This window comes from Petaurus breviceps, unplaced genomic scaffold (genome assembly GCF_028583685.1).
Source record: "Petaurus breviceps papuanus isolate PSGF00001 unplaced genomic scaffold, PetGlider_PUasm1.0 188, whole genome shotgun sequence".
Taxonomy (NCBI): domain Eukaryota; kingdom Metazoa; phylum Chordata; class Mammalia; order Diprotodontia; family Petauridae; genus Petaurus; species Petaurus breviceps.
Genome location: NW_027185804.1, coordinates 12,318,279 through 12,323,918, shown reverse-complemented (window position 1 = coordinate 12,323,918; position 5,640 = coordinate 12,318,279). Strand labels below are relative to the sequence as shown.

Genomic DNA, 5,640 nt, shown 5'->3' with positions numbered 1-5,640 from the left:
CATCACAATTCAATAACCACTTAACAGTTATAGCTGCTAATTACAGGGAACAAAATGGTACAAATGGTACACTTTTTATTTGTAAACAAGGTTTTTGTGAGCAATAGTAATGAGTTTACTGAATGCATACCACTTTATTAATGAAAACTTTTTAAAAGTATCTATAATTCTGTTAATAAGTAAACTGATTTTTTTAGTACACATTTACAAATCTGATCAACTAAAAGCAACTATATATATACATATACATACACACATGCACACACATACATACACACACACACACACACACACACACATATATATATATATATACTCTTTTTAAAAAAAAATGTCAAGAGATGGACCACTATGGAAAAATTCACCTAAGGAAAAGGAGTAAGAAGCAGTCTTGTTTCTGTTCATATACACCAACACTCAGAAAGGACTGTCACTATTGAAGACAGTTTTTATTTTTAATTACAATAGTTGGCAATTAATCCTGCAGTACACATAGGGATAACTTTCGTGTTCACTGAACTTTAAGCCTGGAATATCCACAGGAAGATCAATAAAAGCTGCCGTACTACTATCTAGGTGTTTGTACAAATCATACAATACCTCTCTCAGTTTCTTCATGTTTTTCTTATTGGGTTGAAGTAGCATTGCCTGGAAGTTCACTGGCAATCCGTATCTTAAAACGGACTCAACAAAAATCCTTAGTGCTTTCACATGAATCCATGCTATGAAAGCTTCACTGAAATTCACTTTCAGCCACCAAATGAGCGGTCCAAACTGCTTCTTCTTGTCAGTGGAGATAGTGGTCATCTCCTCTATTTCTGCTCTGATCTGCTTCTCATCATATTGAAAATCACGGACAATGAACTTCCTATCCTTGGCTTTAACCACAAATTCATTCACTGACTTTCTAAACAAGGTAACACTGCACAGGTAATTATCTTGGTCCTCTGATATAACCTGGCTAGATCTTGGGACTACCATCTCAGTTAATGTTTCATACTGCTTGACCCAGTCATTGTGGCATAACTTTGGAACTACCACCAATATCGTGGTGAGATATTCTGAATCAAGGACAAAGTCATCTTTCTTTACAATTGGTGCTAGGTTTGTAGTGAATAAACTTCCTGTGTTCTTTTTTTCCAAAGTCTTGAGATTGACTTTCAGTTCATTATATGTAGATGATCGGGCTTTGAAGTCATTGTTAATTTGTTTGGCTCCCTTGGCAATTATTTCTGTAAGATTTTTCAGTGACTCTGTGATTGGATACTTGGCCATGTTCCATTGGAACTTTGTTACATATGAAATTATGTCAACTCCGTCAGCCAATAGATTTTCTCCGACTTTATCTTCGCTCTCCTCTAGTACGTCAGACGTATATTTAGCCAGTTCGTTAACAACTATCTCTAAGAAGGAATCCAGTTTGTCCAGTTCATCTGATACTCCAACTAAGACATCCAGTGTGCCAACTTTTAATTCAGGAATGTTGAACTTTGAGTTAGTAGAGAGATTGCTTTTGATGGTTGCTGCCTGTAGTTTCTCCCATGCTTGCTGGCATGTTTTATCCCCAGGAACTGATATAAGCCAGAACTCAGTCATGCTTATCAGGGAATTTTTTCAAAAACAAGATTGATACCAAGAAAAAAGGAGGGTGGATTTAGCTGATCAGTTCTCCATCTCTTGTCAGCTGACCCTCTTGCACTTCAATTGCTGCTGCTGCTGCTGCTGCTGCTGCGCTTGCGCCAAGGGAGGGGCAGGGCTCTGGGAGAACCAGGAGGGGGGGAAGGGAGGAAAAAGGTGGGGGAGGGGAAAAGGGGCGGGGCAAAGGGATCCAAAGAGAAGAGAAGGGCAGCCCAGCGGGATGCGGAGTGGTCCTCTGCCTGTCAGTCAGTGGGTGCCTCCCCCGCCCCCCAGGGCCATTGTGAACGTCACTTTTTTCTTCACATCTTACTCCCGCCCATCCCCCTTGGGGCCTAAGTTTGGCTGAACCGGGCACTTCCCTCAGAGTCCGCCCGGGGGCATCCTCGTGTGTCCTAGGCCTCCTTCTGCTCAACAGCCAGTTCTTGGGAAAGTGTCACATACACAGGAGAAAAAAGGTACAGCCCTGCCTCGCCCCTTTCCCTGTTCTCCAGAGGTCTGGCCCACCCAACTTTTATTTCTTTTTTTTATTTTTATTTTTAATTTATTTATTTTTAGTTCTCAGCATTCATCTCCACAAGATTTTCAGTTACAATTTTTTCTCTCCCCGTCTTTGCCTACCCACTCCAAAACAGCAAGCCTACTGAATATCCCTTCCCCCAATCTGCCTGCTCCTATATCCTTCCCCACCCCCCCACCCCCACTTTTCTAGCAGGGCAAGACGGGTCTCTATACCCCAGGGCCTGCGTATCTGTTTCCCGGTTGCATGTTAAAAAAAAAAAAAAAACAACACAAATTTTTAAATATTTATTTTTAAAACTTTGAGTTTCAGATTCTTTTCCTTCTTCCCTCACCTGCCGCCACTGGGAAGATAAGCAATTCAATACAGGTTATGCATGTGTAGCTCCCCAAATCATTTCCATAGTAGGTAGATTGTGGAAGACTTAATTGTATTTCCCTCCCTCCTATCCCACCCCCTATCTATTTTCTGCTTTGACCCTGTTGCTTTTCAAAAGTTTTCACCTCCAACCACCCTCTCCCCCAATCTGCCCTCCCTTCTATCATCCCCCCTCCTATCCCTTTCCCCCCCTATTTTCCTGTAGGGTAAGATACCCAATTGAGTGTGTATGTTATTCCCTCCTTAAGCCAAATTCAATTAGAGTAAGGTTGTCCCATTCCCTTTTACCTTCCTGCTCTTCCCATCCTTTGTAAGTTTTCTCTTGCCTCTTTTATATGAGATAATTTACACTAATCTAGCTCTCCCTTTCTCCTTCTCCCAATATATTCCTCACTCACCTCTTAATTTAATTTTTTAGATATCTCCTGTGCCCTCTCTCTATGTACACATGAACATAATATGCCCACACTCACATACATATTTATATACACATAAACCCTCCTATCCATACATACATATATATATATATATATGTATACATATAGATATATTCCCTTCAACTATCCTCTTACTGACAAAAGTCTTATGAGTTACAATTATCCTTTTTCCATGTAGGAATGTAAATAGTTCAACTTTAGTAAGTTCCTTATGATTTCTTTTTCCTGTTTACCTTCTCATGCTTCTCTTGCTTCTTGTATTTGAATTCAGCTCAGGTTTTTTCATCAAGAATGCTTGAAAGGTCTCTATTTCATTGAATGACTGTATTTTGCCCTGTAGCATTATACTCAGTTTTGCTGGATAGGTGATTCTTGGTTTTAGTGCTAGCTCCTTTGACCTCTGGAATATCTTATTCCTAGCCCTTTGATCCCTTAATGTAGAAGCTGCTAGGTCTTGTGTTATCCTGATTGTGTTTCCATGATACTCAAATTGTTTCTTCCTGATTGCTTGCAGTATTTTCTCCTTGACCTTGGGACTCTGGAATTTGGCTATACTATTCCTAGTAGTTTTCTTTTTGGGGTAAGATGTGATTGGTGAATTCTTTCAATTTCTGTTTTGCCCTCTGGTTCTAGAATATTAGGGCAATTTTGCATGATAATTTATTGAAAGATGGTGTCTAGATGCATTTTTTTTTATTATGGTTTTCATGTAGACCAATAATTTTTAAATTATCTCTCCTGGATCTATTTTTCCAGGTCAGTGGTTTTTCCAATGAAATATTTCACACTGCTTTCTATTTTTTCATTTGTTTGGATCTGTTTTATAGTATCTTGATTTCTTGTAAGTTCATTAGCTTCCAGTTGCTGCAATCTAATTTTGAAGGAATTATTCCCTCCAGTGACTTTTTGAAATTCCTTTTCCATCCAGCAAATTTGGCTTTTTAAAGCATTCTTCTCATCATTGGCTTTTTGGGCCTCTTTTGCCATTTGAGTTAGACTGTTTTTTAAAGTGCTATTTTCTTCAGTGTATTTTTTGGTCTCCTTTAGCAGGCTATTGACTCACTTTGCATGATTTTCTTGCATCATTCTCATTTCTCTTCCCAAGTTTTCCTCCTCTCCTCTTACTGGATTGGCTTTTGATGCAGGAGTTTTGACTTTGATATCTTTCTCCTGCTCCATGCCTTGATCCTTTTTGTCCCCCAAAAAAGATTCTGTCATCTGTTTATGCTTCTGTTGCTTGCTCATATTGGCAGCCAGTTACTTGACTTTTAAGCTCTTTGCCACGGCAGAACTCTGCTTCCAGAATGGAGAGAACTACGTCCCAAATTGCTGGAGTTTTTGCAGTTGTTGAAGCTATTAGATGAGTGCCCTCTCTATAGCCCCCACAAGCTCTGGCTCACTGGTCACACTCCCCAGGACCATCATCCAACACCGAGATCCGGATCTAAGCAGGTAACGGAAAAAGTGATTACCCTCTGAATGGTCACTTGGTCCCCCTACAGTCTGCAGACCAGGAGCACCGGAAGCAGCCGTGCAGCAGTGGCTACAGCTGCGGTGCCTCCACTGCTTCTCCCCCTGGGGGCAGCAGCCAGACTACGCTCCCCCTGTTCCCAACAAAGTTCCACACTGACCTTTTACTTTGACATTTGTGGATTGAGAAGTCTGGAAACTGCTACAGCTACTGGTGATTTACTGTCTTGAAGTCTGCTGCAGCCATCACTGGTCAGGGCCTAAAGGGGCTAAAACTGAGCTCAGTCGGGATTGCACTTGGCTCCCAGCACACTGCAGTGGACCCGGCCTGCCAGGCTGCCTTTAGTCGGAGATTTGTTTCTCTCTGTCACTTGGTGGGTTCTGTAGCTCTAAAGTGTGTGTAGAGTCATTTTTTACACATGTTGGAGGATGTGGAAGCTGGAGCCATGCAGAAGTCCTGTTTCTGCTCCACCATCTTGGCTCTGCCACCCAGCCAACTTTTCTAACTTCTCCCTAACTTTTTTCTTATTTATTTCATAGTGAGATTTGCCTCTCTGAAAGGCAGGGTCCCCTGCTGAAAAAGCGTTTGCTATTTCCCCCAGTGACATGGTTAGCATTTAAGAATGTTCCCGTGGTACCGTCCTTTGTGCATGTTTGCCATCCACATGACTGCACTGCCTCTTGTTCCTTTTCACGGGATGGAGTTTTCTCTTTTAATTAGTTCTGTCTTTGCTTTTGCTGTGTCTGAGACAGAGTGCCCCCCGCCACCAACTGACTTAGAATAGATTGTGCTCCAGCCCCTTATTCTAACTCTGCATGTGTCTGTCTGTTTCAAGTGTTCTCCTTGTAAGTGACATGTTGCTGGATTCTTGGTCCCAATGCGTTCTACTGCCTGCTTATGTTTTGTGGGTGAGTTCATCCCATTAATATTTAGGATTGCGAGCTTTCCCTCCATCCTGCTTTCTGGTTTATCCTTTTCTCTCCCTTTTTATCCCTTCCTGCCCCTAAAGTCTGTTTTGCTTCTTGGTTGCTGCCTCTTTTCATCTTCCCTCCCCCTTGTCCTTTTGCCTTTTTATTTCCCTGTTGGGTAAGATAGATTTATATACCCAAAAGGGGGGGGGAGGAGAGAGGTGGAAACAGAGACAGGGGGGAGGGGGAGAGAGAGAGAGAGAGAGAGAGAGAGAGAGAGAGAGAGAGAGA

At 41.8% G+C, this 5,640-nt stretch overlaps 1 pseudogene; it reads right to left on the bottom strand.

Moving 5' to 3' along the window:
• Positions 1–459: 459 nt before the first annotated feature.
• LOC138163405 (V-type proton ATPase subunit C 1 pseudogene) lies at positions 460–1,596 on the bottom strand (annotated as a pseudogene).
• Positions 1,597–5,640: the final 4,044 nt, after the last annotated feature.